Source organism: Coffea arabica, chromosome 9e (assembly GCF_036785885.1).
Source record: "Coffea arabica cultivar ET-39 chromosome 9e, Coffea Arabica ET-39 HiFi, whole genome shotgun sequence".
Lineage (NCBI taxonomy): Eukaryota > Viridiplantae > Streptophyta > Magnoliopsida > Gentianales > Rubiaceae > Coffea > Coffea arabica.
Window position 1 is genome coordinate 33,109,932 of NC_092327.1, and position 13,503 is coordinate 33,123,434.

The following is a 13,503-nucleotide window of genomic DNA, read 5'->3' on the forward strand; positions in this document are numbered from 1 at the left end:
AGGTTGGTGGAGGCTACCTTGGGTTTTCATAGACAATCTTTTCCAGTAAAATATCTAGGGGTTCCCCTGGTCCGTGGAAGGATGGGCACCATAGTTTTCGATCCCCTACTGGCTAAGCTACGAGCACGCCTATTCCATTAGAGTTCTAAACTTCTGAGTACGGGAGGTAAGATTGTCCTCATTCGGCACGTGCTCGGCTTGATTCCTCTGTATCTGCTTCAGGCAATTTGCCATCCCAAAACCGTGGTGACGGCCCTAGGCAGGATCTGCAACTCATTTCTCTGGGATTCAAATGTTGATTCAAAGAGGATGCACTGGGCGACGTGGGAGAAGTTATGTTTTCCTGTTCAAGAAGGGGGTCTGGGGTTTCGCTCTTTTTTTGAGTCGGCAAAGGCCTTCGCCTGCAAGTCGTGGTGGCAGTTACGCAGAAATGATTCGATATGGGCTGGGTATATGCACAGTAAGTACATTAAGGACTCCCACCCGTCAATCGCTGTGGTGGATCATCCCCCGGCGTCATGGCGACGACTGTTAGCAGTCCGAGATTTTGATGAGAGACGCGAATTCGTTGGTGCTTAGGAAAGGGACTAGTCGACTTCTGTACGATACCTGGTATGGTGATCTCCCTCTAGCGCTAGTGGTGGGGGTCACCAATCCCCCTCATGCCCTGGTGGCAGAGTTCTACACAGCTCATGGCTGGAATGTTCCTCGGCTCAAGGAGTGGGTGCCAAACTTTGTGGTGCAGCGGATCACTAGCATTCCTTTCTTCCTTGAACAGGATGATGCCATGGTTTGGGTACCATCACACAACGGTGATTTCTCTGTGGCTTTCGCATGGGAGGATATCCGTCAAAGACGTCATACATCGTGGATTGATCGCTATGTATGGGGGCCGATCGTGCCCTTACGAGTTTCCTTTTTTGCATGGCGTCTAGTGCGCCATTGGATCCCTCTTGACAGTGTGCGTAGAGTAAGGGGGTTACATTATGTTCCAGGTGTAGTTGTTGCCGCCGGGCTCATGAGACTGTCATTCACTTGTTCCTGCACTGCATTGTGGTTAGGACGGTGTGGGACCACTTTCTCAAAGTGTTCGGTCTTCTCCCGTTTACCGTGCACAGCGTGCCTGCTATGTTGTCCCATTGGTTCTTCTCTCACTCCAAAGTGTCAACAACACATGTGCGGGTCCTGGTCCCTTTGTTGGTTCTCTGGTTTATTTGGAAGAGCAGAAACTCAGCAAGATTTGAAGCAGCTTCGGCCAATCCGGCCCAAGTGATCTTCCGGATCGAGTAGTTTTTGGATCAGATGGGTACGTCTCATGCATTCTCTAGGACCTTCTTTGCAGGGGATCGGGACTGTCCATGGGCAAGGTTTGGAGGCCCCTTTAGGCGGGATAAAGATGTTGCCCCCGTTGCTTGGAAAAAGTCACCACCGGGGTGGCTCAAGCTTAACACTGATGCCAGTGTCCTACACGGCAGGGCATCTGGGGGAGGGGTCCTGCGTGACCACTGTGGGAAGGTGTGTTTCGCCTATTATAAGGAGTTCGGAGAGTTAGATATGTTGGAAGCGGAGACGCAATCACTCCTGCATGGTCTCCAGTTATGTGCAGATCGCGAGGTGAGGGCGTTGACGGTAGAGTCAGACTCAAAGGCGCTTGTTCAACTAGTTTGCTCGGATATGGGGTCCAAGTGACCGGTGTATATCGTACTGCGAGAAATCAGACATTTGGTCCAGCGGATGGGTGCATCCCTTCACCATGTCTTTCGTGAGGCCAATTCGGTGGCGGATGCATTGGCTTCTCTGCAATTGGGAGGGCAGCGCGTCTACGTCTCAGACGCGGCCCTGCCTCTCAGGGTCAGAGGAGAGGCTCTTCTGGATCGTCACGGAGTACCTCGGCTTCGTGAGGTGCTCATTTAGGGTTTGATTGGCTATGCCCTCGCTTACTCCAGTCTTTGTTCTATTTTTTATTCTTGTAACTCTCCCGTTTGTGAATAAAATTTAGGGTTGGCTACCCTCCCCCATTGGGGTTTCGCCAAAAAAAAAAAAGGGCCCTAAATGTAATAGTTAGGCTTTTATTTGCATTTATTTGCTTGTGTGTTTACGTGTTTACTCGCTTTCATTAAGGTTTTGCATCTAAAAATTATGCTTATGTGTTATGTGCTTTATGTGCATTATGTGTGTAATTGTTTTAATTATACTTTATATGATTTATTTAGTTATAATAAATGCATGACGTCACCGCACTAGTCCAACGCTAGTTGTGGCTTTTCTTCTCGATTTCTCACTAGCCAATGTTTGTGAAGACTTGTAGAAATGGGTTAGTCCAATACTAGATCCTCCAGGCTGTCTCGCGATAGTATCACATTTTTTGCGTGACATTTATCGCATTTCATACATGTTTTTTATTTTTAGGGTCTTTTCTCATATTGCATGATATTTTCTCTGTATATTATCTCCCTTACCCCTATGTGCGCGAAACATGTCATTTAGACTTGCATTTCATTTAGGAAATAGAAATAGGTTAGTCCATTTGTTTGATTAGGTTAGGAGAGTCACCCTTCAAATATGGGAAATGAACAAGTGTGGCTTCTTAGCCTTAGCACTCTCTTGTCCCTCTCTATAAGAAGGAAAAATTGAAGTCATGAATTTAAGTCTTCTGTGAGAACTCGAAAGTTTATATGTACACTTTGAACTTATTTCATTTAATCTGTTGTTAGAAATAGTATGTGTAACAAATGAATGGTTAAATTAAATCCATAATTGAATTCCTATAAAATTTAAAATTGAGGTTGAATTTTAGATTTAGTAAAATAGATGAAATAATGTTAAAGACTAAATTAACCTAGAGTACAGGAATAATGAGAATTTAGGAAATATTCTAGAATGATACAGAAAAATTTTACGAATTGAATAAATATATGATGTGCATATCGTAAATTGTGATTAATTGCGAATGTTACTAGACACGTATTATACACTAGAAATTTAACAAGTACATGTCTAATGAGGTTTTCTTAAAGTTAAATGTGTCAAAACCAATGTAAGAAAATTTTCCCGAAAATACGAATGAAGTAGGAGTTCATACATGAAATCATAAAATTTAGGCTTTAGAGAGTAATTAAACTACAACTAAAAGACCAAACTAACCTTAAAAGTCTAGACTAATTACCATGCGGCCATCACACAAATTATCAGAATTTAGAAACCAACCAAGAGAAAGGAATACATTTCATTGAACCGAATGCTAACTGCTAAATTCCAAGTGGTGGGAGGTTAGGATTTAACTGAGATTGGAGCGGTGAGTTGAGACAGCTGCCAGGAAGGGAATGCATCACCAAATTGCTAAATAAGCCGTGACAGATAGAGAGCAACTTAAAAGAAAAAAAACTGGGCGGTGGCCGAAAGGAAACAATCTGATCTCCTTAATCAATAAGGCCGAGAGAAAACCAGAAGAATATAACTACTTATTACTTTGCTTATTATTACCATGAGATAAACCAGAGAGAGAGCCGAGGGAGTTGAGAAGAAAAGTTGTCTTCCTATCTTGTTTTTCTTCCTAAAGCAGACTCGAGTGAGGAAAAAGAAAGTGCAAGCTCCACTATCAGCTAACTAAGAAACTATACCAACGAAGGCAAAAGGGAACAGGGAGGTCGAGTGAGGAGTTGGAATAGCAATCGAAGCAGTCTGCAACATTTAAACCTATGAGGAAGAGGTAAATGCTATAACCACTTTCTGTTTAGTTGGTTTAATCCATTAAACATGAGCTATATATGTTGAGTTAGCTAAGAAATTAGTTCTGGTGCGAGAAACGTATGCAGAAATTATGAAATTGCAGCAACTAGAAGTTGTAACTGTTTTAATATCTTAGGATGATAACGTTGAGAATCTACCATAACCTTATGCTTATTTGGCACAAATGAGTATATATACAAGCTGCATGTTAGTTTTAGCAAGGCATAATGAGTTTTAACAGAGGAGAAATCTGATAAAGGAGAAAAAGATGAGAACTGGACAGAAATGGAGGGAACCGAGAGTTGTTGAGTTGCAGCCCATAAACAAAGAAAATTTTCTGTAAAAACCTCTTAGTTATTCAGTACACTTGAATATTAAGGTTGCATGTTGGATTGTAGCTAAGAAAAGCTAAGTTTGGTTGAAGGAAATAGTTGGAAGTTTCTGCTATGCTGGCCGAAGGAGGAAAGATAGAAATGTCCAAGTTTCTTTATATATTTTGGTTCTAAACTCCTACGTTGAAGCTTAGTTCTTTGCATAATATTTTAGTTTCGGCATGCATGTTAGATTTGGGTATGAAATGAAGTAGTTAATGGAGGAATTTCTTGCTAAAAGATTGATTGCTGTCCGAAGCTTTCTATCAAGGCCGAGAGAGAGAGAGAGTTAAACCTTTGATCAGTTTTTCCTTCAAACTCCTCTCTGTAAACTTTCACATCTGATATCTAAAGTTACTCGGTAGTTTAATACTTGTATTTGGCATGATGAGCTGGAGTTAAAACTGAAGGAGTTATGGTAAAAATGTTGCATATTAAACTGCGGCACTGCTGGAAGCTTTAGTTGTCCAATGTCTTAGCTGATGTCAGATTGTTATGCGTGGCTGTTGGGTTGAGTAATCTGTTGAAACTAGATGCTCTTCGTCTTGGTTTATGCTGGACTGAATGTACTTTAAATATTTAGAGCTTTAAGCAAGTGAAAGAATAGCGTTTTTGCCGAAAGCTTGAAGTAACGTTATTAGTTTTGGTTGCTGTCCAAGAAATGGAACAGATTGTGCTTCTGATCGACCCATTTTGGCCTTGAAAACGTGACAACTAGGTATCGATGTTTTCATAAGAAATGTAGGTCTATATTTTAGCTTCGAAACACTATAAAATTTGCCTCAATCCGATAAGTGTAGCTCTAGTTATGATCGAAATACCAGAGGATGGCAAAGCTGCCTTTCTCGTTGCCTTTCATTTTGTTTCCGAATGCACTTGCTAAGATGCTAGCCATGAGGAACTAGTTTTAACCAGCATTTCTTCTAATTTCCAACCCGTAAGCTTTCATAAATGATAGCTACGATTGTTCTGAGAATTAACGACTATACCTAGTTCCATAAGTAGAGTTAAACTAAGACGATTGAGTGAAAAACTCACGATAGTTATATACGTAAAGTGGCCTCTAATTATTTAATATTGTCTTCACAAATATTTTAAAGGCTATAAAATTTGAGAGGCTAGTGTAGTGAAATAAAATTTAAAGTGCACACAACTTAGACCTTGGCTTGTTAAAAGGAGAACCAATAGAGTATCTATAAGCCATAATTAATATTGGATTAAGAAAGTATATTGGTTTGAACGGTTATACAAGTTTATAAACTTGAAGATAGGTTTGTTTCATGGATTAAAAATAATAAAGTCAATAAGTTTCGAAAATAAAAGAATGAATAAATATGAAGAATGTTAAATTTGTATTTCAAGGTCAAACTTGATTTTAATAGTTTAAATAATAATGTAAGAATGATAAATGATCATCTACGGATTATATAGTTACATTGAAATTATTAACTTGTCCCAGGAAATAGCTGTGAGCCAGGAAACAAACCCGACGCTCGAGAGTAAATTATTTGGATAATTAGTGAGTGTTCCTTGTTTGTTATATTTTCCTTGACTACATGGCTTATTGTGAATATTTGATAATGTGTTAAGTGCTCTCAATGATTGCCAAAAGAGTTTTCTAGGCGAGTGTGTACTTTATCGCACTCGACCTAAATGATTGTGACATTTTCAATGATTGAACGATTGAAACGTTACTTGTGCATGAATGTAAGCCTTTTGGCTGAATTGGACCCTGCTCTTCGTTACCGATCGACTCAAGCCAGAAGCGGACTCGGTCGGGCGATATGGTGACCCTGGGTGAATGTTTGGTATACTCGAGTATTACCTTGAAGTCTGGTGGAGTCTGGCCAACGTCCAGGAGGGGGTGAATGAAATGAATGAACGAATGTCAATGCGAATGAGGGGTTTTACTTACAAAAATGCATTTTCAAATGATTGGAAGAATAAGGGAATGAAAGGAGAATGAATGAATGAACGAATGGCTCCTCGTGAGCACGTATCCTTTTAATGAATGTATTATTGCTTTATACTGTAAATGTTACTTGAATTATTGGTTATCTATGGTTAATGTATTGAGTTCATTGTTTGATTATGTGATTGGAATCTCACTGAACTTTTAACTCATCCCTTTAGTTTTGTTTTCCTTAGCAGGGGAAGGCAAGCAAGGACGAGAGTTCTGTATAGACTAGTTTAGTTTAGATCTTTGAATTTTGTAATGGTTCTCGCCCTAGCGTTGGCACGGGCTGGATGTACGAAGAATTGAGAACCTTTGTACTCTTGAATTTGTACTCCCTTTCGAGATAGAAATGCATATAAGTTTCACGTTAAGTTTTGGATTTCGGACTTGCTTTATTTCGATTTTTTTTTGTGGTTTTATTTCGGATTTGCTTGAAGTATGACTGAGTCCCGGCGAGAGTTGGGCAGGCGGTCCGCCGAACCCTTTGGTTCGCCTTAGGGGGAGGTGGGGCTGTCACATCTTCCGTACTCATTATGTTGCATTCCTCTCCTTTAGGTCACGTATATTTATATATTATAATTCTTCTTTTTCTTTGAGTCTCATCTTTGCATATTCGTGACTTCTTCTAAGAATCATTCTTGGACATCACAATTAATGTGATTTGCACTAATTAAACTTTGAAGAGATATTTCGAACCTCCCGATATCCATTAGGTCTAGGTTTGCATCCATATAGTAACATTCAAATGTGATAAGTTTTATAGGTTAAATTAAGAAAAATTTCGACTAAATCACGCAACTAGCTTTGGTTAGGTTGAAAGGGTGCCTTAGATCAAATCTTTATCTTCCCTTTCTTCAATCGTGACTCTTGAACTCTTTTTCTTGTTTTTTGAAAACCTGGAGTCGTCTAAAAAGGGTTTTGTTTATTTTTTTATTAAAAAACATATTTTTGGGTGACTTGGTACACCTTAATTTAATACCAAGTGGCGACTCCTATTTTTTTTAAAAACCCTTTTTAGACTATTATTTTGAGTCAAAATCGTCGCACTTTTTACGTTTCATTTTAGGCCCTCTTTTTCTTTTATTTTTCAAAGGCTCATTTTTCCATTCGCTCAAAATTGATCAAAAATTCATTTTTTATAACTCATAATTTTTATTTCAAAAAATGGGCCACAACAGACAGTACTGAGATAAGGTGGGAATGGGGGAGAAAGTGGAAATGGTTAGGGAGAATGGTGGTAGAAGACCGATATGGACATATGTTTTGAGTATTTTGGAGTGTATTTTTTTATAAAATTTAGGATATTTTAACAAGTTCCTATCTAAAGTTGAAAAAAATTTTTTGTTTAAAACAAACATGCATAAAATATGGGTGCCAAACGGATCCTACATTTTTAAATTATGGATATAGACCTAATTAATGCATGATAGTTTCTTTTGTTTACTTCTTTGATCCAAATCATATTTCCCATGTTTCTTTTCTTTCCCTTTCCTATCACATTTAATCCAAACAAGATGAATGGAATCCATTTTCTTCTACTTTTATTTCCTTTTTTTTTCTTCTAGAGTCATCTCCTTTTTTTTTTTCTTGCCTTTCCTTCAATTCAAACAATGCCTAGATCAAGACCTCATTAATAACCTTAAATGTACATCTTTATTAGTTTTACCCTAAATCTCAACTTTTGATTTTATCGCTACAAACTAACTTTTGTACAATTGCCACTTTATCTTGATATGCATTTGACTTTGCTTACCATATGGCATACTCAATTTTCCCTTCTCCTTGTCTGAGTGCCATTTTGTCTTGAAAGACTTTCAAACTTTCCTTCATAAGTAAGTATATCGTTCATAAGTCAGCACGGAATCTTGCACACTTTGAAGGGCAGTGCCTATGTAGGCAGACCATTTGTGATTGTATCCTGGCAGATGTAGTGGGGGTATTTTGTGGGAGGTATGCGGGAAGTTTGTTGGGTTTGGATCCTGGTATGCATTCTATTCCAGTATTTTTGGATAAAGGCCTCGGTATTCCCATAGGTTGGTTCATTCGGAGTTCCCAGCCCAGGGGAGTTGTAAGCTAAATACGGATGGCTGCTCACTAGGCAACCCGGGAGTTAGTGGCGGGGGTGGTGTACTCAGGGATTCATCTAGTGCATTATTGTTTGGGTTTTCTATTCCATTTGGGGAGCTGACATGTCTCCAAGCTGAGGTCAAATCGCTACTTTTTAGGGTGCAACAATGTCTTCTTCAGGGCTTGTCACGGATACAGGTGGAGGTGGACTCTCTTGTGTTAGTAAACATCCTGCTAAATAAATCGAGGTGCCCGTGGTTAATTCGGTTGGAGCTAGATACGTTATTGGCAATACAGGGTTTGGAATAGACAGTGGGGCATTGTTATCGCGAGGCAAATCATGGGCGGATGGTTTAGCCAAGGTGGGGGCACAGTCTAAGGATATTGTCATGTATACATCACAGTCGGATTTACCAAGATTGGCAAGGGGGACCTTGGGTGTTTAGATAGATCACAGACCCCCGTCATACGCATTAGAGCTGTTCGCAAATAAAGGCTTTTGTAATTTTGCTTTGTGGTCATTAATAATATAAGGGAGGTCGCGCCCCTCCCCGCATATGGGGTTAGCCGAATAAAAAAAAATTGTTTATTCATTCTTTAGGCACTGTTTGGATTGAAAGAAAAGGAAGGAAATAAAAGAAAAGGACTCTAATGGAAAAGAAAAGAAATGAGAATAGAGAAAACTAAAGTCCATCCATCTTATTTAGATTACAGAGAAAAGGAAAAGAAACTACCATGCATTAGTTACATTTTTATTAATAATTTATAAGTCTAATTTATGAGCACATAATAGGTTTTTTTAGAAAATTTTAAAATTTTTACTAATCTTAGTATCATTTCTCTCTATTTTCAGCCACTTTTGAATGGAAAGTAGGCAGACAAAAAATAAATAAATAAATCTTATCACTCTCTTTTCATCCTTGTCCTTTTTTTTTTCTCTTCAAAAATCAATTCAAATATCAAGAACCTTATCCCTCCATTTTCTTTTGTTTCCTTTCTCTCCCATTCTTTGAAAACAAACAATGCCTAAATCCCAATCTTAAAAAAATGCTGAATTTTCACGATTGAGATTTTGAAAAATATACCAATACATTATCCCCTAAATATAGACCTAACTAACAATACCAATGTGCTACTTCTCAGAGTAGAAAAAATTTGCACCATAGGAAATGCAAATGGTAAAGAAAAGTCACGGTCATAGATGATAAAAATAATTTCAAGAACCTCCCCTGAAGCTTTCGATGATTTCATTGACCTCTTCTAAGATTTGGAAAATGACACTTATCTCCCCTAGCAAAATAAGAGGTCCATTTGCTGACATCACCTAGCATGAAATTACTCATGTACCCCAACACATTATCTGAGATTAGAAACTAAAATTTTAGAATTAAGTAATTATGGCACAAATCAACTAATTAACGGAATTATCTCTTAATAGTATGAACAATAATATGGAAGATACAAAATGGTGCCATTTTGCTACACCAATTGGCGCCATTTTGTGATTGACAGGATTTGACATGACCATATTACAATCGTATACAAGAAAGGCTTGGATAGAACAAAGGAAGCACAAAGAAAAGAAATAGAAAAACAAGTCTATTCTTGAGGATTTTTCCCCCTTGGTTTAGCAACTAAAAAGATGGCCTTTGTATTAGAGTAATTTCGTGGAAGTGGTTCAGAAACGAGGTAGAAGAAAGACAAAATTGGATTTTTTTCTGTGCTAAATCACAAAAGGCATACCCTAAGTCAAGTAAACAATCTCTACTATTCTCAGTTTAATATTCAAAAGCTATAATGTTAGTTGAAAATCATGAAACTTTTAAGACAATCGTGACTGAAATACACCTTGACTGATAATTATTTGCAACAGATAATTGTTTTTACTAATACACCTTGACTGGAATGTATAAGGGGCATTTGTGAAATAAAATTTCATCTCTCTCCTAAAAGTCATTTTTTTAATCATACTCTTTCATGAATGAACTGATTTTGTTATCAAACCATAAATCTCAAAAGAGGTTAGTGTAATTTTCCAAACCTCAAGAGAGGTTAGTGAAATTATCAGAAATATCGGGAAAGTTTTCTAAATTTATCCCTTGATAATAATATGACCTAGGCCTAGACTGCAGCTAGAAGGGTACATGAGCACGTGACATCGTGTGAACGATGCTGAGTGACACAAATTGTATGGACGGACAATGACATCTTGCTAAGTTGTACGGACAAACATCATCTTCCTGGGGAGGGGCGGCACTAAGTTTACATGCATTCACAGCAAATTAATCTGCAAAAGTTTGACAACCGACTAGGATGTGAATCTCTCCATGTAAAATGTTATCGTTTTCACCCAACAAAAAAAAAAGAGACCAGGACGTGATTCTCAACTTTCCATCCTTAAGTGCACTGTAGATACCCTTTTTAGGTAATGTCGTTTAGGTTAGGGCAAAAAACCTGGGCGGCCATTAAACTTTTCTCAAGATCTTGTTTTGGCCATCGAATTATTTTTTGTTAATAATTGACCACTAAACTACTTAATCAGTGAACCCGTGCCCATTTTGTCAATAATGGCTCTTAATTTCTGAAATTAGCATTCCACGTGTCAAACTACAGGGGTAATTTTGTCTGTCAATCCACTGACCGTTTACTTACAATCTCTGAAAATTCTAAAAGAGGACGTAGAGATAACAAGGAAAGAGGGATGGAAAACCTTTCTGCAGATTCCGTCAGCCACTTTTGTTCTGACAAAATCAGCGGAAACAATTGTTCCGCTCGACAAACAGAGTTCATAGAGATGTATAGGCCTTAAGGGACTAGGTCCAAGAACCAGAATTAGCCGCTCAACTTGTGGAATCTGAGGGACCAAGAGCTAAAGAGCAGTCTTGAAATTAGAGACAGAGTTGATTAGTTTTTCCAGTCTTCTGATACCCTACTTCACCTTTCTCTTTCTGGAAACGTGCTTTCTCCTTAAGGCTGCCTTCATCTCAGCTTGTGAAGCTAGTACTATTTCCTGGTATTCCATAATTAAATTTAAAAAAAAAAACATCGTTGGGTTTTCAGAGGAAAATCAATAATGACAAGCATAAAAGTAGGGCTCTACTCACCAAATCCTTGTACTCCTTCTGCAATTCGTCAAATTCGAGGCTAATATCTTGTAAAACACTATGGAGAGAAAGTAAAAACGAATGCATTAGCTGGGGATTGCATAATTTGAAAAAAAAATTTTGGCAGAATCTTGAACTGTCAACAGGAAAGGGGGAAAAAAGAAAAAGAAAAAAAAGAGCAGATAAGGCTAGTGTGCAAACGAAGGGATTTGATGGTGCATATAGAGGACGAAGGCGAGAATGTCGGTGACGACATGGAAAATGACGGAGCTGTTGAGGGAGTCTGATGCTGTGTCGATGTCGGTAAACTCTGAAGTGTTATCTCTGCGTCCTCTTTTAGCTCCTAAAGTGCAGACCACAAATCTTCTTGCTGGGTTCCAATTTGTCCATGAGGTCTTCACCGTTGCTGTTAATCCGCAGGAGCATCTAGGTATGGGTTTAGGAGAGCGTCTCGACATTCTTTGGCTTCTTCGATTTCTCACACAGAATTTAGGGCTGGAAATTGAGTCCATATTTTTTCCTCCACAAGACCAGACACTTCAGTTGGCTTCCATCGCTTTTTTTCTTTCCAGTTGATGCCATTAATGTAAGAAAACGGTCAGTGGATTGACGGACAAAATTGCCCCTGTGGTTTGCCACGTGGAATGCTAATTTCAGAAATTAAGAGCCATTACCAACGAAATGGGCATGGGTTCACTGATTAAGTAGTTTAGTGGTCAATTATTGACAAAAAATAGTTCGATGGCTAAAACATGATCTTGAGAAAAGTTTAATGGCCGCCCAGGTTTTTTGTCCTTTAGTTTATCCAAGAGAGAAGGAAAACAAGCACTAACTGATTTTTCATGTTCAGGAGCAGTTACAAATTCGTCCTGTTCAAACCAACATTCAGAGAATACTCATCGCACACTTGATTAGGTTGGCCTTGTTTTCATCTTGTTTTAGTAATGGCATAATAGAAATCTCTAGACGTTACTCCTTATCTTTGTTTTTAAACTCGGACCAGACCGACCGGTCCAACCGGTTGAACCGAAAACCGGCCATTTGTCGGGTCCGAGTTAATTCTAAAAATCGAAAAATTAAAAACTCGGTCAAACCAGATCAAAAACAGGGTTTGACCCGGTTGGACCGGAAAAATAAGAATCGAGTCACTTTTTTTTTTTTTTTTTACTTTTTTTGAAAGGTCAAAATATTTTTAATATTATGTTTTGCCCCCTAGGTTGTTAAAAATTATTAATATATCTTAAATATTTCATACTTTATAAATGTTGTCTTAAAGTTTAGTGTTATTTTTCAATTAAGTCCTTAATTTTAATTCTAAACTTATTAATGCTCATTAAATAATATAAATTGCTACTTGATTGTTCTAATTTCTTTATATTTTCTTGTTAAATACATCTGAAACATCAAATATATATGAATATACCTTTATTAATATTAACATGTTATTAGATATTTTACATATAATATTTTAATTTTAAAATAATTTTTATTTATGACGTCATCCGATTCAATTCCGATCGAACCCGGTTGAACCCATTAACCCCTGACCCCTGAGTTCGACCCAGTCGATACCCGGTCCGGTTCTGAAAACATAGCTCCTTATGAGGCAAAAGAGTAGTGTTGTCTTTGTGGGTCTACCCAACTTTGCTTCTGCTTCTAGTAATTCTATAAGAAAGTTGAACATGTTTTAAAGGAATCAAGGCCTCCTCAGTTGATTGTTTAGTTCAGTCTAATTATTGAAATTCTTGCAACATTGAGCATAAATTCGTACAACTTTGATGTAATGATGAACTAAGTGTAAGAGTTAACAAAATTTGTGTTTATATTATCATTTTATATCAAATATTGTGTGAATTAAACAAAAGTTTAATTGGAGAGACCCCAAATTTATTTTAAAGCTGGTTTAACAAAAGTTGAACAAAGTTCAACTAGATGGAACTAAACAAAAGTTCAACTAAAGAGACCCAAAATTTTGATAAAATTACTTAGCAATGTAAAATACCATGTTGGACCCAAAAAAGATATTTGGTTAAATTAAATATAACTTTGGGATCTGATGCATCCTTATACCACTAATCCAACTTTTACGCGCAAAACTCCGATTTTTTAAAGCACACTCTAAATCACTTTTTCAGTTAGTTTAACACTTCATGCAAGTTTTAAATGACTTAAATATGTGATCTAGCCCTTCATAACAAATCAAAAAAGTAATAATTATATAAAATGAAGGGTTGAGTTCTTTGATCTTCTCATTTCTTGCCAAACCTCAACAGGC

At 37.7% G+C, this 13,503-nt stretch overlaps 1 long non-coding RNA gene across 2 annotated transcripts; it reads left to right on the forward strand.

The window, feature by feature from the left end:
* Positions 1–3,390: 3,390 nt before the first annotated feature.
* Positions 3,391–6,452, forward strand: LOC140014544 (uncharacterized). Of its 2 annotated transcripts, none has more exons than XR_011821322.1 (2): positions 3,391–3,709; positions 6,249–6,452. It is a non-coding gene; the product is annotated as an uncharacterized lncRNA (long non-coding RNA). The 2 variants fall into 2 exon arrangements; XR_011821321.1 differs by having other exon boundaries at positions 6,252–6,452.
* The last annotated feature ends 7,051 nt before the right edge of the window (positions 6,453–13,503 follow it).